A 27360-nucleotide genomic window follows, 5' to 3' on the forward strand; every position below is an offset into this window, starting at 1 on the left:
GCCATGAAGACCGTGTCTCAGAACATTTGAACTTCAAATTGTATGATATTTTCATGAATTCCTGAAGCTTTCATCACTATATTGCCCGAAAGCTGCACATACTGATTTTTATGCTCTCAAACGACTTTTCAGACTGAACAGAGTTGAAAACTGGATTTTCTCAAAGACTTCATTTTTTTAAATGTTTCATCACGAAAGTGTCTCAGAACATCGGAACTACAAATTGTATGATATTTTCACCAAAACCTGAAGCTTTCATCACTATACTGCCCGTAAGCTGCGCTTACTCATTTTTATGCTCTTAAACGACGTTTCACACGGAACAGAGTTGAAAACAACATTTTCTTTAAGAATTCTTTTTTTAAAAATTTGCCATCAAGAAAGTTTCTCAGATCATTTGAACGTCAAATTATACGATATTTTAATGAATACCTGAAGCTTTCATCACTATATTGCCCGAAAGCTGCACATTTTGATTTTTATGCTCTCAAACGACTTTTCAGACTGAACACAGTTGAAAACGACATTATCTTTAAGAATTCATTTTTTTTAAATTTGGCATGAAGATCGTGTCTCAGAACATTTGAACTTCAAATTGTATGATATTTTCATGAAGACCTGAAGCTTTCATCACTATATTGCCCGAAAGCTGCACATATTGATTTTTATGCTCTCAAACGTCTCAAACGACTTTTCAGACTGAACAGAGTTGAAAACTGGATTTTCTCAAAGACTTCATTTTTTTAAATGTTTAATCAAGAAAGTGTCTCAGAACATCGGAACTACAAATTGTATGATATTTTCATGAAGACCTGAAGCTTTCATCACTATACTGCCAGTAAACTGCGCTTACTCATTTTTATGCTCTTAACCCTCCTGTTGGCTTCGGGGTCAAAAAGACCCACGTCCGAGTGTTTATGTATTTGTGTGTATCGCGGTCTCAGGGTCACAAAATGATCCACTACCAGTGTATACGTATGCATGCATGCATGCATGTACGTATGAATCCCTAAGGCCCGTCGTCCTCGGGTCAAAACGACCCGCGTCTTTCCACCGAGCCCTCGCCGTCGCCCTGGGGTTTGTTCGACCCTCGAGTTTGAGCGAGCCCTCGGCCTCGTCCCGCGGGTCAAAATGACTCGCGTTCATCGCCGAGCCCTCCCCTCGCCGTCGTCCCCCGGGTCAGACTGACCCGCGTATATTGCCGAGCTCAAAGCCCTCGTCCCCGGGGTCAGAATGACCCGCGTTTATCGATGAGCTCCCGGCCTCGTCCCCCGGGGTCAGACTGACCCGCGTATATCGCCGAACTCCCGGCCTCGTCCCCGGCCTCGTCCACGGGGTCTAAATGACCCGCGTTTATCGTCGAGCTCCCGGCCTCGTCCCCGGGGTCAGAATGACCCGCGTATATCACCGAGCTCCCGGCCTCGTCCCCGGGGTCTAAATGACCCGCATTTCTCGTCAGAATGACCCGTGAGCCCTCGGTCTCGTCCTCGGGTCGAAACGACCCGAGTTTTACGTTGTATTACAAGTGATGACTTGTAATACAACGTAAAACTCGACCCGAGTTTTACGTTGTATTACAAGTCATCCAGTATGCTAAATGAAAATAAATAAATAATACAAATAAAGACATGACAAGACAGTTGCATTGTATTGTTTTTTTCTTACATTTATTTAGTCATCACCAGTGTTACAAGCAACAACACAGAACACACACACACACACACACACACACACACACACACACACACACACACACACACACACACACACACACACACACACACACACACGCGCGCGCATAAATGTGTCCCCCACAGGATCACGGTTCGAAACGCAGACCACCGACGAAGCTTTCGAGTTCCCCCGCGAGCTCTTTCGTTCTCCGGTAGCACTGCGAGCTGTGGTTCTGGCGCGCGCGCCCGCACACGTAACACCACGGTCGCGGCCAGAGCCCATTCGATCGGCCTGGACGGGATCGCGTTCCAGCCGTTCGACCCGCCCGCGCTTCTCGTTCTATGAAAGGGGTGTACTTATACGCTGTATTTATACACAATTTATTCACATCTGCGTAATCCCGCGGTCGGCTTCGTTGGTGCGCTCGCGCTGATCGAAGGCTCTTTAGCCAAGACGCGTGACGTCATTTCGTACGTGTCCAGATTGTAAAGCCCTCTGAGGCTTTTACAAAAAAAAAGAAAATAATAATAATAATGTGTATTTGTTATTCTGAGCTATTCAAAATGAACTGAATTGATTCAAATTGAAATGAGGTGTCACAAGTTGTTATGTGCGGATAAGGACACTATGAAAGGGGTGTACTTATACGCTGTATCTATACACAATTATTCACATCGGCGTAATCCCGCGGTCGGCCTGGTTGGTGTGCTCGCGCTGATCGAAGGCTCTTTAGCGAAGACAGATTGACTCCGCAGGACACGGGGTGTGGGAGGAATGAGTGAGGACAACACGAGGGTTAAACGACATTTCACACGGAACAGAGTTGAAAACTGGATTTTCTTTAAGAATTCATTTTTTTTTTAATTTTCCATCAAGATCGTGTCTCAGAACATTTGAACTACAAATTGTTTGATATTGTCATGAAGACCTGAAGCTTTCATCACTATACTGCCCGTAAGCTACGCTTACTCATTTTTATGCTCTCAAACGACGATTCAGACTGAACAGAGTTGAAAACAACATTATCTTTAAGAATTCTTTTTTTTTTTTAAATTTGGCATGAAGATCGTGTCTCAGAACATTTGAACTACAAATTGTATGATATTTTCATGAATACCTGAAGCTTTCATCACTAAACTGCCCGTAAGGTGCACTTATTGATTATTATGCTCTCAAACGACTTTTCAGACTGAACAGAGTTGAAAACTGGATTTTCTCAATATTTCCATGAAGACCTGAAGCTTTCATCACTGTACTGCCCGTAAGCTGCGCTTACTCATTTTTATGCTCTTAAACGACGTTTCACACGGAACAGAGTTGAAAACAACATTATATTTAAGAATTCATTTTTTTTTTAAATTTTCCATCAAGATCGTGTCTCAGAACATTTGAACTTCAAATTGTATGATATTTTCATGAAGACCTGAAGCTTTCATCACTATACTGCCCGTAAGCTGCACTTATTGATTTTTATGCTCTCAAACGAAGTTTCAGACTGAACAGAGTTGAAAACTGGATTTTCTCAAAGACTTCATTTTTTTAAATGTTCCATCAAGAAAGTGTCTCATAACATCGGAACTACAAATTGCATGATATTTTCATGAAGACCTGAAGCTTTCATCACTATACTGCAAGTAAACTGCGCTTACTCATTTTTATGCTCTTAAACGACGTTTCACACTGAACGGAGTTGAAAACAACGTTTTCTTTAAGAATTCTTTTTTTTAAAATTTGCCATCAAGAAAGTTTCTCAGAACATTTCAAAGTCAAATTATACGATATTTTAATGAATACCTGAAGCTTTCATCACTATATTGCCCGAAAGCTGCACATACTGATTTTTATGCTCTCAAACGACTTTTCAGACTGAACAGAGTTGAAAACTGGATTTTCTCAAAGACTTCATTTTTTTAAATGTTTTATCAAGAAAGTGTCTCAGAACATCGGAACTACAAATTGTATGATATTTTTATGAATACCTGAAGCTTTCATCACTATACTGGCCGTAAACTGTGCTTACTCATTTTTATGCTCTCAAACGACGATTCAGACTGAACAGAGTTGAAAACAACATTATCTTTAAGAATTCTTTTTTTTTTTTAATTTTCCATCAAGATCGTGTCTCAGAACAGTTGAAGTTCAAATTGTATGATATTTTCATGAATACCTGAAGCTTTCATCACTATACTGCCAGTAAACTGCGCTTACTCATTTTTATGCTCTTAACCCTCCTGTTGGCTTCGGGGTCAAAAAGACCCACGTCTCAGGGTCACAAAATGATCCACTACCAGTGTATACGTATGCATGCATGCATGCATGTACGTATGAATCCCTAAGGCCCGTCGTCCTCGGGTCAAAACGACCCGCGTCTTTCCACCGAGCCCTCGCCGTCGCCCTGGGGTTTGTTCGACCCTCGAGTTTGAGCGAGCCCTCGGCCTCGTCCCGCGGGTCAAAATGACTCGCGTTCATCGCCGAGCCCTCCCCTCGCCGTCGTCCCCCGGGTCAGACTGACCCGCGTATATTGCCGAGCTCAAAGCCCTCGTCCCCGGGGTCAGAATGACCCGCGTTTATCGATGAGCTCCCGGCCTCGTCCCCCGGGGTCAGACTGACCCGCGTATATCGCCGAACTCCCGGCCTCGTCCCCGGCCTCGTCCCCGGGGTCTAAATGACCCGCGTTTATCGTCGAGCTCCCGGCCTCGTCCCCGGGGTCAGAATGACCCGCGTATATCACCGAGCTCCCGGCCTCGTCCCCGGGGTCTAAATGACCCGCATTTCTCGTCAGAATGACCCGTGAGCCCTCGGTCTCGTCCTCGGGTCGAAACGACCCGAGTTTTACGTTGTATTACAAGTGATGACTTGTAATACAACGTAAAACTCGACCCGAGTTTTACGTTGTATTACAAGTCATCCAGTATGCTAAATGAAAATAAATAAATAATACAAATAAAGACATGACAAGACAGTTGCATTGTATTGTTTTTTTCTTACATTTATTTAGTCATCACCAGTGTTACAAGCAACAACACAGAACACACACACACACACACACACACACACACACACACACACACACACACACACACACACACACACACACACACGCGCGCGCATAAATGTGTCCCCCACAGGATCACGGTTCGAAACGCAGACCACCGACGAAGCTTTCGAGTTCCCCCGCGAGCTCTTTCGTTCTCCGGTAGCACTGCGAGCTGTGGTTCTGGCGCGCGCGCCCGCACACGTAACACCACGGTCGCGGCCAGAGCCCATTCGATCGGCCTGGACGGGATCGCGTTCCAGCCGTTCGACCCGCCCGCGCTTCTCGTTCTATGAAAGGGGTGTACTTATACGCTGTATTTATACACAATTTATTCACATCTGCGTAATCCCGCGGTCGGCTTCGTTGGTGCGCTCGCGCTGATCGAAGGCTCTTTAGCCAAGACGCGTGACGTCATTTCGTACGTGTCCAGATTGTAAAGCCCTCTGAGGCTTTTACAAAAAAAAAGAAAATAATAATAATAATGTGTATTTGTTATTCTGAGCTATTCAAAATGAACTGAATTGATTCAAATTGAAATGAGGTGTCACAAGTTGTTATGTGCGGATAAGGACACTATGAAAGGGGTGTACTTATACGCTGTATCTATACACAATTATTCACATCGGCGTAATCCCGCGGTCGGCCTGGTTGGTGTGCTCGCGCTGATCGAAGGCTCTTTAGCGAAGACAGATTGACTCCGCAGGACACGGGGTGTGGGAGGAATGAGTGAGGACAACACGAGGGTTAAACGACATTTCACACGGAACAGAGTTGAAAACTGGATTTTCTTTAAGAATTCATTTTTTTTTAAATTTTCCATCAAGATCGTGTCTCAGAACATTTGAACTACAAATTGTTTGATATTTTCATGAAGACCTGAAGCTTTCATCACTATACTGCCCGTAAGCTACGCTTACTCATTTTTATGCTCTCAAACGATGATTCAGACTGAACAGAGTTGAAAACAACATTATCTTTAAGAATTCTTTTTTTTTTTAAATTTGGCATGAAGATCGTGTCTCAGAACATTTGAACTTCAAATTGTATGATATTTTCATGAATACCTGAAGCTTTCATCACTGTACTGCCCGTAAGCTGCGCTTACTCATTTTTATGCTCTTAAACGACGTTTCACACGGAACAGAGTTGAAAACAACATTATATTTAAGAATTCATTTTTTTTTAAATTTTCCATCAAGATTGTGTCTCAGAACATTTGAACTTCAAATTGTATGATATTTTCATGAATACCTGAAGCTTTCATCACTATACTGCCCGTAAGCTGCATTTATTGATTTTTATGCTCTCAAACGAAGTTTCAGACTGAACAGAGTTGAAAACTGGATTTTCTCAAAGACTTCATTTTTTTAAATGTTCCATCAAGAAAGTGTCTCAGAACATCGGAACTACAAATTGTATGATATTTTCATGAAGACCTGAAGCTTTCATCACTATACTGCAAGTAAACTGCGCTTACTCATTTTTATGCTCTTAAACGACGTTTCACACGGAACGGAGTTGAAAACAACGTTTTCTTTAAGAATTCTTTTTTTTAAAATTTGCCATCAAGAAAGTTTCTCAGAACATTTCAAAGTCAAATTATACGATATTTTAATGAATACCTGAAGCTTTCATCACTATATTGCCCGAAAGCTGCACATACTGATTTTTATGCTCTCAAACGACTTTTCAGACTGAACAGAGTTGAAAACTGGATTTTCTCAAAGACTTCATTTTTTTAAATGTTTTATCAAGAAAGTGTCTCAGAACATCGGAACTACAAATTGTATGATATTTTTATGAATACCTGAAGCTTTCATCACTATACTGGCCGTAAACTGTGCTTACTCATTTTTATGCTCTCAAACGACGATTCAGACAGAACAGAGTTGAAAACAACATTATCTTTAAGAATTCTTTTTTTTTTTAAATTTTCCATCAAGATCGTGTCTCAGAACAGTTGAAGTTCAAATTGTATGATATTTTCATGAATACCTGAAGCTTTCATCACTACACTGCCCATAAGCTGCACTTATTGATTATTATGCTCTCAAACGACTTTTCAGACTGAACAGAGTTGAAAACTGGATTTTCTCAAAGACTTCATTTTTTTAAATGTTTAATCAAGAAAGTGTCTCAGAACATCGGAACTACAAATTGTATGATATTTTCATGAAGACCTGAAGCTTTCATCACTATATTGCCAGTAAACTGCGCTTACTCATTTTTATGCTCTTAACCCTCCTGTTGGCTTCGGGGTCAAAAAGACCCACGTCCGAGTGTTTATGTATTTGTGTGTATCGCGGTCTCAGGGTCACAAAATGATCCACTACCAGTGTATACGTATGCATGCATGCATGCATGTACGTATGAATCCCTAAGGCCCGTCGTCCTCGGGTCAAAACGACCCGCGTCTTTCCACCGAGCCCTCGCCGTCGCCCTGGGGTTTGTTCGACCCTCGAGTTTGAGCGAGCCCTCGGCCTCGTCCCGCGGGTCAAAATGACTCGCGTTCATCGCCGAGCCCTCCCCTCGCCGTCGTCCCCCGGGTCAGACTGACCCGCGTATATTGCCGAGCTCAAAGCCCTCGTCCCCGGGGTCAGAATGACCCGCGTTTATCGATGAGCTCCCGGCCTCGTCCCCCGGGGTCAGACTGACCCGCGTATATCGCCGAACTCCCGGCCTCGTCCCCGGCCTCGTCCCCGGGGTCTAAATGACCCGCGTTTATCGTCGAGCTCCCGGCCTCGTCCCCGGGGTCAGAATGACCCGCGTATATCACCGAGCTCCCGGCCTCGTCCCCGGGGTCTAAATGACCCGCATTTCTCGTCAGAATGACCCGTGAGCCCTCGGTCTCGTCCTCGGGTCGAAACGACCCGAGTTTTACGTTGTATTACAAGTGATGACTTGTAATACAACGTAAAACTCGACCCGAGTTTTACGTTGTATTACAAGTCATCCAGTATGCTAAATGAAAATAAATAAATAATACAAATAAAGACATGACAAGACAGTTGCATTGTATTGTTTTTTTCTTACATTTATTTAGTCATCACCAGTGTTACAAGCAACAACACAGAACACACACACACACACACACACACACACACACACACACACACACACACACACACACACACACACACACACGCGCGCGCATAAATGTGTCCCCCACAGGATCACGGTTCGAAACGCAGACCACCGACGAAGCTTTCGAGTTCCCCCGCGAGCTCTTTCGTTCTCCGGTAGCACTGCGAGCTGTGGTTCTGGCGCGCGCGCCCGCACACGTAACACCACGGTCGCGGCCAGAGCCCATTCGATCGGCCTGGACGGGATCGCGTTCCAGCCGTTCGACCCGCCCGCGCTTCTCGTTCTATGAAAGGGGTGTACTTATACGCTGTATTTATACACAATTTATTCACATCTGCGTAATCCCGCGGTCGGCTTCGTTGGTGCGCTCGCGCTGATCGAAGGCTCTTTAGCCAAGACGCGTGACGTCATTTCGTACGTGTCCAGATTGTAAAGCCCTCTGAGGCTTTTACAAAAAAAAAGAAAATAATAATAATAATGTGTATTTGTTATTCTGAGCTATTCAAAATGAACTGAATTGATTCAAATTGAAATGAGGTGTCACAAGTTGTTATGTGCGGATAAGGACACTATGAAAGGGGTGTACTTATACGCTGTATCTATACACAATTATTCACATCGGCGTAATCCCGCGGTCGGCCTGGTTGGTGTGCTCGCGCTGATCGAAGGCTCTTTAGCGAAGACAGATTGACTCCGCAGGACACGGGGTGTGGGAGGAATGAGTGAGGACAACACGAGGGTTAAACGACATTTCACACGGAACAGAGTTGAAAACTGGATTTTCTTTAAGAATTCATTTTTTTTTAAATTTTCCATCAAGATCGTGTCTCAGAACATTTGAACTACAAATTGTTTGATATTTTCATGAAGACCTGAAGCTTTCATCACTATACTGCCCGTAAGCTACGCTTACTCATTTTTATGCTCTCAAACGATGATTCAGACTGAACAGAGTTGAAAACAACATTATCTTTAAGAATTCTTTTTTTTTTTAAATTTGGCATGAAGATCGTGTCTCAGAACATTTGAACTTCAAATTGTATGATATTTTCATGAATACCTGAAGCTTTCATCACTGTACTGCCCGTAAGCTGCGCTTACTCATTTTTATGCTCTTAAACGACGTTTCACACGGAACAGAGTTGAAAACAACATTATATTTAAGAATTCATTTTTTTTTAAATTTTCCATCAAGATTGTGTCTCAGAACATTTGAACTTCAAATTGTATGATATTTTCATGAATACCTGAAGCTTTCATCACTATACTGCCCGTAAGCTGCATTTATTGATTTTTATGCTCTCAAACGAAGTTTCAGACTGAACAGAGTTGAAAACTGGATTTTCTCAAAGACTTCATTTTTTTAAATGTTCCATCAAGAAAGTGTCTCAGAACATCGGAACTACAAATTGTATGATATTTTCATGAAGACCTGAAGCTTTCATCACTATACTGCAAGTAAACTGCGCTTACTCATTTTTATGCTCTTAAACGACGTTTCACACGGAACGGAGTTGAAAACAACGTTTTCTTTAAGAATTCTTTTTTTTAAAATTTGCCATCAAGAAAGTTTCTCAGAACATTTCAAAGTCAAATTATACGATATTTTAATGAATACCTGAAGCTTTCATCACTATATTGCCCGAAAGCTGCACATACTGATTTTTATGCTCTCAAACGACTTTTCAGACTGAACAGAGTTGAAAACTGGATTTTCTCAAAGACTTCATTTTTTTAAATGTTTTATCAAGAAAGTGTCTCAGAACATCGGAACTACAAATTGTATGATATTTTTATGAATACCTGAAGCTTTCATCACTATACTGGCCGTAAACTGTGCTTACTCATTTTTATGCTCTCAAACGACGATTCAGACAGAACAGAGTTGAAAACAACATTATCTTTAAGAATTCTTTTTTTTTTTAAATTTTCCATCAAGATCGTGTCTCAGAACAGTTGAAGTTCAAATTGTATGATATTTTCATGAATACCTGAAGCTTTCATCACTACACTGCCCGTAAGCTGCACTTATTGATTATTATGCTCTCAAACGACTTTTCAGACTGAACAGAGTTGAAAACTGGATTTTCTCAAAGACTTCATTTTTTTAAATGTTTAATCAAGAAAGTGTCTCAGAACATCGGAACTACAAATTGTATGATATTTTCATGAAGACCTGAAGCTTTCATCACTATATTGCCAGTAAACTGCGCTTACTCATTTTTATGCTCTTAACCCTCCTGTTGGCTTCGGGGTCAAAAAGACCCACGTCCGAGTGTTTATGTATTTGTGTGTATCGCGGTCTCAGGGTCACAAAATGATCCACTACCAGTGTATACGTATGCATGCATGCATGCATGTACGTATGAATCCCTAAGGCCCGTCGTCCTCGGGTCAAAACGACCCGCGTCTTTCCACCGAGCCCTCGCCGTCGCCCTGGGGTTTGTTCGACCCTCGAGTTTGAGCGAGCCCTCGGCCTCGTCCCGCGGGTCAAAATGACTCGCGTTCATCGCCGAGCCCTCCCCTCGCCGTCGTCCCCCGGGTCAGACTGACCCGCGTATATTGCCGAGCTCAAAGCCCTCGTCCCCGGGGTCAGAATGACCCGCGTTTATCGATGAGCTCCCGGCCTCGTCCCCCGGGGTCAGACTGACCCGCGTATATCGCCGAACTCCCGGCCTCGTCCCCGGCCTCGTCCCCGGGGTCTAAATGACCCGCGTTTATCGTCGAGCTCCCGGCCTCGTCCCCGGGGTCAGAATGACCCGCGTATATCACCGAGCTCCCGGCCTCGTCCCCGGGGTCTAAATGACCCGCATTTCTCGTCAGAATGACCCGTGAGCCCTCGGTCTCGTCCTCGGGTCGAAACGACCCGAGTTTTACGTTGTATTACAAGTGATGACTTGTAATACAACGTAAAACTCGACCCGAGTTTTACGTTGTATTACAAGTCATCCAGTATGCTAAATGAAAATAAATAAATAATACAAATAAAGACATGACAAGACAGTTGCATTGTATTGTTTTTTTCTTACATTTATTTAGTCATCACCAGTGTTACAAGCAACAACACAGAACACACACACACACACACACACACACACACACACACACACACACACACACACACACACACACACACACACACACGCGCGCGCATAAATGTGTCCCCCACAGGATCACGGTTCGAAACGCAGACCACCGACGAAGCTTTCGAGTTCCCCCGCGAGCTCTTTCGTTCTCCGGTAGCACTGCGAGCTGTGGTTCTGGCGCGCGCGCCCGCACACGTAACACCACGGTCGCGGCCAGAGCCCATTCGATCGGCCTGGACGGGATCGCGTTCCAGCCGTTCGACCCGCCCGCGCTTCTCGTTCTATGAAAGGGGTGTACTTATACGCTGTATTTATACACAATTTATTCACATCTGCGTAATCCCGCGGTCGGCTTCGTTGGTGCGCTCGCGCTGATCGAAGGCTCTTTAGCCAAGACGCGTGACGTCATTTCGTACGTGTCCAGATTGTAAAGCCCTCTGAGGCTTTTACAAAAAAAAAGAAAATAATAATAATAATGTGTATTTGTTATTCTGAGCTATTCAAAATGAACTGAATTGATTCAAATTGAAATGAGGTGTCACAAGTTGTTATGTGCGGATAAGGACACTATGAAAGGGGTGTACTTATACGCTGTATCTATACACAATTATTCACATCGGCGTAATCCCGCGGTCGGCCTGGTTGGTGTGCTCGCGCTGATCGAAGGCTCTTTAGCGAAGACAGATTGACTCCGCAGGACACGGGGTGTGGGAGGAATGAGTGAGGACAACACGAGGGTTAAACGACATTTCACACGGAACAGAGTTGAAAACTGGATTTTCTTTAAGAATTCATTTTTTTTTAAATTTTCCATCAAGATCGTGTCTCAGAACATTTGAACTACAAATTGTTTGATATTTTCATGAAGACCTGAAGCTTTCATCACTATACTGCCCGTAAGCTACGCTTACTCATTTTTATGCTCTCAAACGATGATTCAGACTGAACAGAGTTGAAAACAACATTATCTTTAAGAATTCTTTTTTTTTTTAAATTTGGCATGAAGATCGTGTCTCAGAACATTTGAACTTCAAATTGTATGATATTTTCATGAATACCTGAAGCTTTCATCACTGTACTGCCCGTAAGCTGCGCTTACTCATTTTTATGCTCTTAAACGACGTTTCACACGGAACAGAGTTGAAAACAACATTATATTTAAGAATTCATTTTTTTTTAAATTTTCCATCAAGATTGTGTCTCAGAACATTTGAACTTCAAATTGTATGATATTTTCATGAATACCTGAAGCTTTCATCACTATACTGCCCGTAAGCTGCATTTATTGATTTTTATGCTCTCAAACGAAGTTTCAGACTGAACAGAGTTGAAAACTGGATTTTCTCAAAGACTTCATTTTTTTAAATGTTCCATCAAGAAAGTGTCTCAGAACATCGGAACTACAAATTGTATGATATTTTCATGAAGACCTGAAGCTTTCATCACTATACTGCAAGTAAACTGCGCTTACTCATTTTTATGCTCTTAAACGACGTTTCACACGGAACGGAGTTGAAAACAACGTTTTCTTTAAGAATTCTTTTTTTTAAAATTTGCCATCAAGAAAGTTTCTCAGAACATTTCAAAGTCAAATTATACGATATTTTAATGAATACCTGAAGCTTTCATCACTATATTGCCCGAAAGCTGCACATACTGATTTTTATGCTCTCAAACGACTTTTCAGACTGAACAGAGTTGAAAACTGGATTTTCTCAAAGACTTCATTTTTTTAAATGTTTTATCAAGAAAGTGTCTCAGAACATCGGAACTACAAATTGTATGATATTTTTATGAATACCTGAAGCTTTCATCACTATACTGGCCGTAAACTGTGCTTACTCATTTTTATGCTCTCAAACGACGATTCAGACAGAACAGAGTTGAAAACAACATTATCTTTAAGAATTCTTTTTTTTTTTAAATTTTCCATCAAGATCGTGTCTCAGAACAGTTGAAGTTCAAATTGTATGATATTTTCATGAATACCTGAAGCTTTCATCACTACACTGCCCGTAAGCTGCACTTATTGATTATTATGCTCTCAAACGACTTTTCAGACTGAACAGAGTTGAAAACTGGATTTTCTCAAAGACTTCATTTTTTTAAATGTTTAATCAAGAAAGTGTCTCAGAACATCGGAACTACAAATTGTATGATATTTTCATGAAGACCTGAAGCTTTCATCACTATATTGCCAGTAAACTGCGCTTACTCATTTTTATGCTCTTAACCCTCCTGTTGGCTTCGGGGTCAAAAAGACCCACGTCCGAGTGTTTATGTATTTGTGTGTATCGCGGTCTCAGGGTCACAAAATGATCCACTACCAGTGTATACGTATGCATGCATGCATGCATGTACGTATGAATCCCTAAGGCCCGTCGTCCTCGGGTCAAAACGACCCGCGTCTTTCCACCGAGCCCTCGCCGTCGCCCTGGGGTTTGTTCGACCCTCGAGTTTGAGCGAGCCCTCGGCCTCGTCCCGCGGGTCAAAATGACTCGCGTTCATCGCCGAGCCCTCCCCTCGCCGTCGTCCCCCGGGTCAGACTGACCCGCGTATATTGCCGAGCTCAAAGCCCTCGTCCCCGGGGTCAGAATGACCCGCGTTTATCGATGAGCTCCCGGCCTCGTCCCCCGGGGTCAGACTGACCCGCGTATATCGCCGAACTCCCGGCCTCGTCCCCGGCCTCGTCCCCGGGGTCTAAATGACCCGCGTTTATCGTCGAGCTCCCGGCCTCGTCCCCGGGGTCAGAATGACCCGCGTATATCACCGAGCTCCCGGCCTCGTCCCCGGGGTCTAAATGACCCGCATTTCTCGTCAGAATGACCCGTGAGCCCTCGGTCTCGTCCTCGGGTCGAAACGACCCGAGTTTTACGTTGTATTACAAGTGATGACTTGTAATACAACGTAAAACTCGACCCGAGTTTTACGTTGTATTACAAGTCATCCAGTATGCTAAATGAAAATAAATAAATAATACAAATAAAGACATGACAAGACAGTTGCATTGTATTGTTTTTTTCTTACATTTATTTAGTCATCACCAGTGTTACAAGCAACAACACAGAACACACACACACACACACACACACACACACACACACACACACACACACACACACACACACACACACACACGCGCGCGCATAAATGTGTCCCCCACAGGATCACGGTTCGAAACGCAGACCACCGACGAAGCTTTCGAGTTCCCCCGCGAGCTCTTTCGTTCTCCGGTAGCACTGCGAGCTGTGGTTCTGGCGCGCGCGCCCGCACACGTAACACCACGGTCGCGGCCAGAGCCCATTCGATCGGCCTGGACGGGATCGCGTTCCAGCCGTTCGACCCGCCCGCGCTTCTCGTTCTATGAAAGGGGTGTACTTATACGCTGTATTTATACACAATTTATTCACATCTGCGTAATCCCGCGGTCGGCTTCGTTGGTGCGCTCGCGCTGATCGAAGGCTCTTTAGCCAAGACGCGTGACGTCATTTCGTACGTGTCCAGATTGTAAAGCCCTCTGAGGCTTTTACAAAAAAAAAGAAAATAATAATAATAATGTGTATTTGTTATTCTGAGCTATTCAAAATGAACTGAATTGATTCAAATTGAAATGAGGTGTCACAAGTTGTTATGTGCGGATAAGGACACTATGAAAGGGGTGTACTTATACGCTGTATCTATACACAATTATTCACATCGGCGTAATCCCGCGGTCGGCCTGGTTGGTGTGCTCGCGCTGATCGAAGGCTCTTTAGCGAAGACAGATTGACTCCGCAGGACACGGGGTGTGGGAGGAATGAGTGAGGACAACACGAGGGTTAAACGACATTTCACACGGAACAGAGTTGAAAACTGGATTTTCTTTAAGAATTCATTTTTTTTTAAATTTTCCATCAAGATCGTGTCTCAGAACATTTGAACTACAAATTGTTTGATATTTTCATGAAGACCTGAAGCTTTCATCACTATACTGCCCGTAAGCTACGCTTACTCATTTTTATGCTCTCAAACGATGATTCAGACTGAACAGAGTTGAAAACAACATTATCTTTAAGAATTCTTTTTTTTTTTAAATTTGGCATGAAGATCGTGTCTCAGAACATTTGAACTTCAAATTGTATGATATTTTCATGAATACCTGAAGCTTTCATCACTGTACTGCCCGTAAGCTGCGCTTACTCATTTTTATGCTCTTAAACGACGTTTCACACGGAACAGAGTTGAAAACAACATTATATTTAAGAATTCATTTTTTTTTTAATTTTCCATCAAGATTGTGTCTCAGAACATTTGAACTTCAAATTGTATGATATTTTCATGAATACCTGAAGCTTTCATCACTATACTGCCCGTAAGCTGCATTTATTGATTTTTATGCTCTCAAACGAAGTTTCAGACTGAACAGAGTTGAAAACTGGATTTTCTCAAAGACTTCATTTTTTTAAATGTTCCATCAAGAAAGTGTCTCAGAACATCGGAACTACAAATTGTATGATATTTTCATGAAGACCTGAAGCTTTCATCACTATACTGCAAGTAAACTGCGCTTACTCATTTTTATGCTCTTAAACGACGTTTCACACGGAACGGAGTTGAAAACAACGTTTTCTTTAAGAATTCTTTTTTTTAAAATTTGCCATCAAGAAAGTTTCTCAGAACATTTCAAAGTCAAATTATACGATATTTTAATGAATACCTGAAGCTTTCATCACTATATTGCCCGAAAGCTGCACATACTGATTTTTATGCTCTCAAACGACTTTTCAGACTGAACAGAGTTGAAAACTGGATTTTCTCAAAGACTTCATTTTTTTAAATGTTTTATCAAGAAAGTGTCTCAGAACATCGGAACTACAAATTGTATGATATTTTTATGAATACCTGAAGCTTTCATCACTATACTGGCCGTAAACTGTGCTTACTCATTTTTATGCTCTCAAACGACGATTCAGACAGAACAGAGTTGAAAACAACATTATCTTTAAGAATTCTTTTTTTTTTTAAATTTTCCATCAAGATCGTGTCTCAGAACAGTTGAAGTTCAAATTGTATGATATTTTCATGAATACCTGAAGCTTTCATCACTACACTGCCCGTAAGCTGCACTTATTGATTATTATGCTCTCAAACGACTTTTCAGACTGAACAGAGTTGAAAACTGGATTTTCTCAAAGACTTCATTTTTTTAAATGTTTAATCAAGAAAGTGTCTCAGAACATCGGAACTACAAATTGTATGATATTTTCATGAAGACCTGAAGCTTTCATCACTATATTGCCAGTAAACTGCGCTTACTCATTTTTATGCTCTTAACCCTCCTGTTGGCTTCGGGGTCAAAAAGACCCACGTCCGAGTGTTTATGTATTTGTGTGTATCGCGGTCTCAGGGTCACAAAATGATCCACTACCAGTGTATACGTATGCATGCATGCATGCATGTACGTATGAATCCCTAAGGCCCGTCGTCCTCGGGTCAAAACGACCCGCGTCTTTCCACCGAGCCCTCGCCGTCGCCCTGGGGTTTGTTCGACCCTCGAGTTTGAGCGAGCCCTCGGCCTCGTCCCGCGGGTCAAAATGACTCGCGTTCATCGCCGAGCCCTCCCCTCGCCGTCGTCCCCCGGGTCAGACTGACCCGCGTATATTGCCGAGCTCAAAGCCCTCGTCCCCGGGGTCAGAATGACCCGCGTTTATCGATGAGCTCCCGGCCTCGTCCCCCGGGGTCAGACTGACCCGCGTATATCGCCGAACTCCCGGCCTCGTCCCCGGCCTCGTCCACGGGGTCTAAATGACCCGCGTTTATCGTCGAGCTCCCGGCCTCGTCCCCGGGGTCAGAATGACCCGCGTATATCACCGAGCTCCCGGCCTCGTCCCCGGGGTCTAAATGACCCGCATTTCTCGTCAGAATGACCCGTGAGCCCTCGGTCTCGTCCTCGGGTCGAAACGACCCGAGTTTTACGTTGTATTACAAGTGATGACTTGTAATACAACGTAAAACTCGACCCGAGTTTTACGTTGTATTACAAGTCATCCAGTATGCTAAATGAAAATAAATAAATAATACAAATAAAGACATGACAAGACAGTTGCATTGTATTGTTTTTTTCTTACATTTATTTAGTCATCACCAGTGTTACAAGCAACAACACAGAACACACACACACACACACACACACACACACACACACACACACACACACACACACACACACACACACACGCGCGCGCATAAATGTGTCCCCCACAGGATCACGGTTCGAAACGCAGACCACCGACGAAGCTTTCGAGTTCCCCCGCGAGCTCTTTCGTTCTCCGGTAGCACTGCGAGCTGTGGTTCTGGCGCGCGCGCCCGCACACGTAACACCACGGTCGCGGCCAGAGCCCATTCGATCGGCCTGGACGGGATCGCGTTCCAGCCGTTCGACCCGCCCGCGCTTCTCGTTCTATGAAAGGGGTGTACTTATACGCTGTATTTATACACAATTTATTCACATCTGCGTAATCCCGCGGTCGGCTTCGTTGGTGCGCTCGCGCTGATCGAAGGCTCTTTAGCCAAGACGCGTGACGTCATTTCGTACGTGTCCAGATTGTAAAGCCCTCTGAGGCTTTTACAAAAAAAAAGAAAATAATAATAATAATGTGTATTTGTTATTCTGAGCTATTCAAAATGAACTGAATTGATTCAAATTGAAATGAGGTGTCACAAGTTGTTATGTGCGGATAAGGACACTATGAAAGGGGTGTACTTATACGCTGTATCTATACACAATTATTCACATCGGCGTAATCCCGCGGTCGGCCTGGTTGGTGTGCTCGCGCTGATCGAAGGCTCTTTAGCGAAGACAGATTGACTCCGCAGGACACGGGGTGTGGGAGGAATGAGTGAGGACAACACGAGGGTTAAACGACATTTCACACGGAACAGAGTTGAAAACTGGATTTTCTTTAAGAATTCATTTTTTTTTAAATTTTCCATCAAGATCGTGTCTCAGAACATTTGAACTACAAATTGTTTGATATTTTCATGAAGACCTGAAGCTTTCATCACTATACTGCCCGTAAGCTACGCTTACTCATTTTTATGCTCTCAAACGATGATTCAGACTGAACAGAGTTGAAAACAACATTATCTTTAAGAATTCTTTTTTTTTTTAAATTTGGCATGAAGATCGTGTCTCAGAACATTTGAACTTCAAATTGTATGATATTTTCATGAATACCTGAAGCTTTCATCACTGTACTGCCCGTAAGCTGCGCTTACTCATTTTTATGCTCTTAAACGACGTTTCACACGGAACAGAGTTGAAAACAACATTATATTTAAGAATTCATTTTTTTTTAAATTTTCCATCAAGATTGTGTCTCAGAACATTTGAACTTCAAATTGTATGATATTTTCATGAATACCTGAAGCTTTCATCACTATACTGCCCGTAAGCTGCATTTATTGATTTTTATGCTCTCAAACGAAGTTTCAGACTGAACAGAGTTGAAAACTGGATTTTCTCAAAGACTTCATTTTTTTAAATGTTCCATCAAGAAAGTGTCTCAGAACATCGGAACTACAAATTGTATGATATTTTCATGAAGACCTGAAGCTTTCATCACTATACTGGCCGTAAGCTGCATTTACTCATTTTTATGCTCTTAAACGACGTTTCACACGGAACGGAGTTGAAAACAACGTTTTCTTTAAGAATTCTTTTTTTTTAAATTTGCCATCAAGAAAGTTTCTCAGAACATTTCAAAGTCAAATTATACGATATTTTAATGAATACCTGAAGCTTTCATCACTATATTGCCCGAAAGCTGCACATACTGATTTTTATGCTCTCAAACGACTTTTCAGACTGAACAGAGTTGAAAACTGGATTTTCTCAAAGACTTCATTTTTTTAAATGTTTTATCAAGAAAGTGTCTCAGAACATCGGAACTACAAATTGTATGATATTTTTATGAATACCTGAAGCTTTCATCACTATACTGGCCGTAAACTGTGCTTACTCATTTTTATGCTCTCAAACGACGATTCAGACAGAACAGAGTTGAAAACAACATTATCTTTAAGAATTCTTTTTTTTTTAAAATTTTCCATCAAGATCGTGTCTCAGAACAGTTGAAGTTCAAATTGTATGATATTTTCATGAATACCTGAAGCTTTCATCACTACACTGCCCGTAAGCTGCACTTATTGATTATTATGCTCTCAAACGACTTTTCAGACTGAACAGAGTTGAAAACTGGATTTTCTCAAAGACTTCATTTTTTTAAATGTTTAATCAAGAAAGTGTCTCAGAACATCGGAACTACAAATTGTATGATATTTTCATGAAGACCTGAAGCTTTCATCACTATATTGCCAGTAAACTGCGCTTACTCATTTTTATGCTCTTAACCCTCCTGTTGGCTTCGGGGTCAAAAAGACCCACGTCCGAGTGTTTATGTATTTGTGTGTATCGCGGTCTCAGGGTCACAAAATGATCCACTACCAGTGTATACGTATGCATGCATGCATGCATGTACGTATGAATCCCTAAGGCCCGTCGTCCTCGGGTCAAAACGACCCGCGTCTTTCCACCGAGCCCTCGCCGTCGCCCTGGGGTTTGTTCGACCCTCGAGTTTGAGCGAGCCCTCGGCCTCGTCCCGCGGGTCAAAATGACTCGCGTTCATCGCCGAGCCCTCCCCTCGCCGTCGTCCCCCGGGTCAGACTGACCCGCGTATATTGCCGAGCTCAAAGCCCTCGTCCCCGGGGTCAGAATGACCCGCGTTTATCGATGAGCTCCCGGCCTCGTCCCCCGGGGTCAGACTGACCCGCGTATATCGCCGAACTCCCGGCCTCGTCCCCGGCCTCGTCCCCGGGGTCTAAATGACCCGCGTTTATCGTCGAGCTCCCGGCCTCGTCCCCGGGGTCAGAATGACCCGCGTATATCACCGAGCTCCCGGCCTCGTCCCCGGGGTCTAAATGACCCGCATTTCTCGTCAGAATGACCCGTGAGCCCTCGGTCTCGTCCTCGGGTCGAAACGACCCGAGTTTTACGTTGTATTACAAGTGATGACTTGTAATACAACGTAAAACTCGACCCGAGTTTTACGTTGTATTACAAGTCATCCAGTATGCTAAATGAAAATAAATAAATAATACAAATAAAGACATGACAAGACAGTTGCATTGTATTGTTTTTTTCTTACATTTATTTAGTCATCACCAGTGTTACAAGCAACAACACAGAACACACACACACACACACACACACACACACACACACACACACACACACACACACACACACACACACACACACACACACACACGCGCGCGCATAAATGTGTCCCCCACAGGATCACGGTTCGAAACGCAGACCACCGACGAAGCTTTCGAGTTCCCCCGCGAGCTCTTTCGTTCTCCGGTAGCACTGCGAGCTGTGGTTCTGGCGCGCGCGCCCGCACACGTAACACCACGGTCGCGGCCAGAGCCCATTCGATCGGCCTGGACGGGATCGCGTTCCAGCCGTTCGACCCGCCCGCGCTTCTCGTTCTATGAAAGGGGTGTACTTATACGCTGTATTTATACACAATTTATTCACATCTGCGTAATCCCGCGGTCGGCTTCGTTGGTGCGCTCGCGCTGATCGAAGGCTCTTTAGCCAAGACGCGTGACGTCATTTCGTACGTGTCCAGATTGTAAAGCCCTCTGAGGCTTTTACAAAAAAAAAGAAAATAATAATAATAATGTGTATTTGTTATTCTGAGCTATTCAAAATGAACTGAATTGATTCAAATTGAAATGAGGTGTCACAAGTTGTTATGTGCGGATAAGGACACTATGAAAGGGGTGTACTTATACGCTGTATCTATACACAATTATTCACATCGGCGTAATCCCGCGGTCGGCCTGGTTGGTGTGCTCGCGCTGATCGAAGGCTCTTTAGCGAAGACAGATTGACTCCGCAGGACACGGGGTGTGGGAGGAATGAGTGAGGACAACACGAGGGTTAAACGACATTTCACACGGAACAGAGTTGAAAACTGGATTTTCTTTAAGAATTCATTTTTTTTTAAATTTTCCATCAAGATCGTGTCTCAGAACATTTGAACTACAAATTGTTTGATATTTTCATGAAGACCTGAAGCTTTCATCACTATACTGCCCGTAAGCTACGCTTACTCATTTTTATGCTCTCAAACGATGATTCAGACTGAACAGAGTTGAAAACAACATTATCTTTAAGAATTCTTTTTTTTTTTAAATTTGGCATGAAGATCGTGTCTCAGAACATTTGAACTTCAAATTGTATGATATTTTCATGAATACCTGAAGCTTTCATCACTGTACTGCCCGTAAGCTGCGCTTACTCATTTTTATGCTCTTAAACGACGTTTCACACGGAACAGAGTTGAAAACAACATTATATTTAAGAATTCATTTTTTTTTTAATTTTCCATCAAGATTGTGTCTCAGAACATTTGAACTTCAAATTGTATGATATTTTCATGAATACCTGAAGCTTTCATCACTATACTGCCCGTAAGCTGCATTTATTGATTTTTATGCTCTCAAACGAAGTTTCAGACTGAACAGAGTTGAAAACTGGATTTTCTCAAAGACTTCATTTTTTTAAATGTTCCATCAAGAAAGTGTCTCAGAACATCGGAACTACAAATTGTATGATATTTTCATGAAGACCTGAAGCTTTCATCACTATACTGCAAGTAAACTGCGCTTACTCATTTTTATGCTCTTAAACGACGTTTCACACGGAACGGAGTTGAAAACAACGTTTTCTTTAAGAATTCTTTTTTTTAAAATTTGCCATCAAGAAAGTTTCTCAGAACATTTCAAAGTCAAATTATACGATATTTTAATGAATACCTGAAGCTTTCATCACTATATTGCCCGAAAGCTGCACATACTGATTTTTATGCTCTCAAACGACTTTTCAGACTGAACAGAGTTGAAAACTGGATTTTCTCAAAGACTTCATTTTTTTAAATGTTTTATCAAGAAAGTGTCTCAGAACATCGGAACTACAAATTGTATGATATTTTTATGAATACCTGAAGCTTTCATCACTATACTGGCCGTAAACTGTGCTTACTCATTTTTATGCTCTCAAACGACGATTCAGACAGAACAGAGTTGAAAACAACATTATCTTTAAGAATTCTTTTTTTTTTTAAATTTTCCATCAAGATCGTGTCTCAGAACAGTTGAAGTTCAAATTGTATGATATTTTCATGAATACCTGAAGCTTTCATCACTACACTGCCCGTAAGCTGCACTTATTGATTATTATGCTCTCAAACGACTTTTCAGACTGAACAGAGTTGAAAACTGGATTTTCTCAAAGACTTCATTTTTTTAAATGTTTAATCAAGAAAGTGTCTCAGAACATCGGAACTACAAATTGTATGATATTTTCATGAAGACCTGAAGCTTTCATCACTATATTGCCAGTAAACTGCGCTTACTCATTTTTATGCTCTTAACCCTCCTGTTGGCTTCGGGGTCAAAAAGACCCACGTCCGAGTGTTTATGTATTTGTGTGTATCGCGGTCTCAGGGTCACAAAATGATCCACTACCAGTGTATACGTATGCATGCATGCATGCATGTACGTATGAATCCCTAAGGCCCGTCGTCCTCGGGTCAAAACGACCCGCGTCTTTCCACCGAGCCCTCGCCGTCGCCCTGGGGTTTGTTCGACCCTCGAGTTTGAGCGAGCCCTCGGCCTCGTCCCGCGGGTCAAAATGACTCGCGTTCATCGCCGAGCCCTCCCCTCGCCGTCGTCCCCCGGGTCAGACTGACCCGCGTATATTGCCGAGCTCAAAGCCCTCGTCCCCGGGGTCAGAATGACCCGCGTTTATCGATGAGCTCCCGGCCTCGTCCCCCGGGGTCAGACTGACCCGCGTATATCGCCGAACTCCCGGCCTCGTCCCCGGCCTCGTCCACGGGGTCTAAATGACCCGCGTTTATCGTCGAGCTCCCGGCCTCGTCCCCGGGGTCAGAATGACCCGCGTATATCACCGAGCTCCCGGCCTCGTCCCCGGGGTCTAAATGACCCGCATTTCTCGTCAGAATGACCCGTGAGCCCTCGGTCTCGTCCTCGGGTCGAAACGACCCGAGTTTTACGTTGTATTACAAGTGATGACTTGTAATACAACGTAAAACTCGACCCGAGTTTTACGTTGTATTACAAGTCATCCAGTATGCTAAATGAAAATAAATAAATAATACAAATAAAGACATGACAAGACAGTTGCATTGTATTGTTTTTTTCTTACATTTATTTAGTCATCACCAGTGTTACAAGCAACAACACAGAACACACACACACACACACACACACACACACACACACACACACACACACACACACACACACACACACACACGCGCGCGCATAAATGTGTCCCCCACAGGATCACGGTTCGAAACGCAGACCACCGACGAAGCTTTCGAGTTCCCCCGCGAGCTCTTTCGTTCTCCGGTAGCACTGCGAGCTGTGGTTCTGGCGCGCGCGCCCGCACACGTAACACCACGGTCGCGGCCAGAGCCCATTCGATCGGCCTGGACGGGATCGCGTTCCAGCCGTTCGACCCGCCCGCGCTTCTCGTTCTATGAAAGGGGTGTACTTATACGCTGTATTTATACACAATTTATTCACATCTGCGTAATCCCGCGGTCGGCTTCGTTGGTGCGCTCGCGCTGATCGAAGGCTCTTTAGCCAAGACGCGTGACGTCATTTCGTACGTGTCCAGATTGTAAAGCCCTCTGAGGCTTTTACAAAAAAAAAGAAAATAATAATAATAATGTGTATTTGTTATTCTGAGCTATTCAAAATGAACTGAATTGATTCAAATTGAAATGAGGTGTCACAAGTTGTTATGTGCGGATAAGGACACTATGAAAGGGGTGTACTTATACGCTGTATCTATACACAATTATTCACATCGGCGTAATCCCGCGGTCGGCCTGGTTGGTGTGCTCGCGCTGATCGAAGGCTCTTTAGCGAAGACAGATTGACTCCGCAGGACACGGGGTGTGGGAGGAATGAGTGAGGACAACACGAGGGTTAAACGACATTTCACACGGAACAGAGTTGAAAACTGGATTTTCTTTAAGAATTCATTTTTTTTTAAATTTTCCATCAAGATCGTGTCTCAGAACATTTGAACTACAAATTGTTTGATATTTTCATGAAGACCTGAAGCTTTCATCACTATACTGCCCGTAAGCTACGCTTACTCATTTTTATGCTCTCAAACGATGATTCAGACTGAACAGAGTTGAAAACAACATTATCTTTAAGAATTCTTTTTTTTTTTAAATTTGGCATGAAGATCGTGTCTCAGAACATTTGAACTTCAAATTGTATGATATTTTCATGAATACCTGAAGCTTTCATCACTGTACTGCCCGTAAGCTGCGCTTACTCATTTTTATGCTCTTAAACGACGTTTCACACGGAACAGAGTTGAAAACAACATTATATTTAAGAATTCATTTTTTTTTTAATTTTCCATCAAGATTGTGTCTCAGAACATTTGAACTTCAAATTGTATGATATTTTCATGAATACCTGAAGCTTTCATCACTATACTGCCCGTAAGCTGCATTTATTGATTTTTATGCTCTCAAACGAAGTTTCAGACTGAACAGAGTTGAAAACTGGATTTTCTCAAAGACTTCATTTTTTTAAATGTTCCATCAAGAAAGTGTCTCAGAACATCGGAACTACAAATTGTATGATATTTTCATGAAGACCTGAAGCTTTCATCACTATACTGCAAGTAAACTGCGCTTACTCATTTTTATGCTCTTAAACGACGTTTCACACGGAACGGAGTTGAAAACAACGTTTTCTTTAAGAATTCTTTTTTTTAAAATTTGCCATCAAGAAAGTTTCTCAGAACATTTCAAAGTCAAATTATACGATATTTTAATGAATACCTGAAGCTTTCATCACTATATTGCCCGAAAGCTGCACATACTGATTTTTATGCTCTCAAACGACTTTTCAGACTGAACAGAGTTGAAAACTGGATTTTCTCAAAGACTTCATTTTTTTAAATGTTTTATCAAGAAAGTGTCTCAGAACATCGGAACTACAAATTGTATGATATTTTTATGAATACCTGAAGCTTTCATCACTATACTGGCCGTAAACTGTGCTTACTCATTTTTATGCTCTCAAACGACGATTCAGACAGAACAGAGTTGAAAACAACATTATCTTTAAGAATTCTTTTTTTTTTTAAATTTTCCATCAAGATCGTGTCTCAGAACAGTTGAAGTTCAAATTGTATGATATTTTCATGAATACCTGAAGCTTTCATCACTACACTGCCCGTAAGCTGCACTTATTGATTATTATGCTCTCAAACGACTTTTCAGACTGAACAGAGTTGAAAACTGGATTTTCTCAAAGACTTCATTTTTTTAAATGTTTAATCAAGAAAGTGTCTCAGAACATCGGAACTACAAATTGTATGATATTTTCATGAAGACCTGAAGCTTTCATCACTATATTGCCAGTAAACTGCGCTTACTCATTTTTATGCTCTTAACCCTCCTGTTGGCTTCGGGGTCAAAAAGACCCACGTCCGAGTGTTTATGTATTTGTGTGTATCGCGGTCTCAGGGTCACAAAATGATCCACTACCAGTGTATACGTATGCATGCATGCATGCATGTACGTATGAATCCCTAAGGCCCGTCGTCCTCGGGTCAAAACGACCCGCGTCTTTCCACCGAGCCCTCGCCGTCGCCCTGGGGTTTGTTCGACCCTCGAGTTTGAGCGAGCCCTCGGCCTCGTCCCGCGGGTCAAAATGACTCGCGTTCATCGCCGAGCCCTCCCCTCGCCGTCGTCCCCCGGGTCAGACTGACCCGCGTATATTGCCGAGCTCAAAGCCCTCGTCCCCGGGGTCAGAATGACCCGCGTTTATCGATGAGCTCCCGGCCTCGTCCCCCGGGGTCAGACTGACCCGCGTATATCGCCGAACTCCCGGCCTCGTCCCCGGCCTCGTCCACGGGGTCTAAATGACCCGCGTTTATCGTCGAGCTCCCGGCCTCGTCCCCGGGGTCAGAATGACCCGCGTATATCACCGAGCTCCCGGCCTCGTCCCCGGGGTCTAAATGACCCGCATTTCTCGTCAGAATGACCCGTGAGCCCTCGGTCTCGTCCTCGGGTCGAAACGACCCGAGTTTTACGTTGTATTACAAGTGATGACTTGTAATACAACGTAAAACTCGACCCGAGTTTTACGTTGTATTACAAGTCATCCAGTATGCTAAATGAAAATAAATAAATAATACAAATAAAGACATGACAAGACAGTTGCATTGTATTGTTTTTTTCTTACATTTATTTAGTCATCACCAGTGTTACAAGCAACAACACAGAACACACACACACACACACACACACACACACACACACACACACACACACACACACACACACACACACACACACACACACACACACACGCGCGCGCATAAATGTGTCCCCCACAGGATCACGGTTCGAAACGCAGACCACCGACGAAGCTTTCGAGTTCCCCCGCGAGCTCTTTCGTTCTCCGGTAGCACTGCGAGCTGTGGTTCTGGCGCGCGCGCCCGCACACGTAACACCACGGTCGCGGCCAGAGCCCATTCGATCGGCCTGGACGGGATCGCGTTCCAGCCGTTCGACCCGCCCGCGCTTCTCGTTCTATGAAAGGGGTGTACTTATACGCTGTATTTATACACAATTTATTCACATCTGCGTAATCCCGCGGTCGGCTTCGTTGGTGCGCTCGCGCTGATCGAAGGCTCTTTAGCCAAGACGCGTGACGTCATTTCGTACGTGTCCAGATTGTAAAGCCCTCTGAGGCTTTTACAAAAAAAAAGAAAATAATAATAATAATGTGTATTTGTTATTCTGAGCTATTCAAAATGAACTGAATTGATTCAAATTGAAATGAGGTGTCACAAGTTGTTATGTGCGGATAAGGACACTATGAAAGGGGTGTACTTATACGCTGTATCTATACACAATTATTCACATCGGCGTAATCCCGCGGTCGGCCTGGTTGGTGTGCTCGCGCTGATCGAAGGCTCTTTAGCGAAGACAGATTGACTCCGCAGGACACGGGGTGTGGGAGGAATGAGTGAGGACAACACGAGGGTTAAACGACATTTCACACGGAACAGAGTTGAAAACTGGATTTTCTTTAAGAATTCATTTTTTTTTAAATTTTCCATCAAGATCGTGTCTCAGAACATTTGAACTACAAATTGTTTGATATTTTCATGAAGACCTGAAGCTTTCATCACTATACTGCCCGTAAGCTACGCTTACTCATTTTTATGCTCTCAAACGATGATTCAGACTGAACAGAGTTGAAAACAACATTATCTTTAAGAATTCTTTTTTTTTTTAAATTTGGCATGAAGATCGTGTCTCAGAACATTTGAACTTCAAATTGTATGATATTTTCATG

This window comes from Clinocottus analis, unplaced genomic scaffold (assembly GCF_023055335.1).
Source record: "Clinocottus analis isolate CAN_PGR_092001 unplaced genomic scaffold, fCliAna1.0.p SCAF_14, whole genome shotgun sequence".
NCBI lineage: Eukaryota > Metazoa > Chordata > Actinopteri > Perciformes > Cottidae > Clinocottus > Clinocottus analis.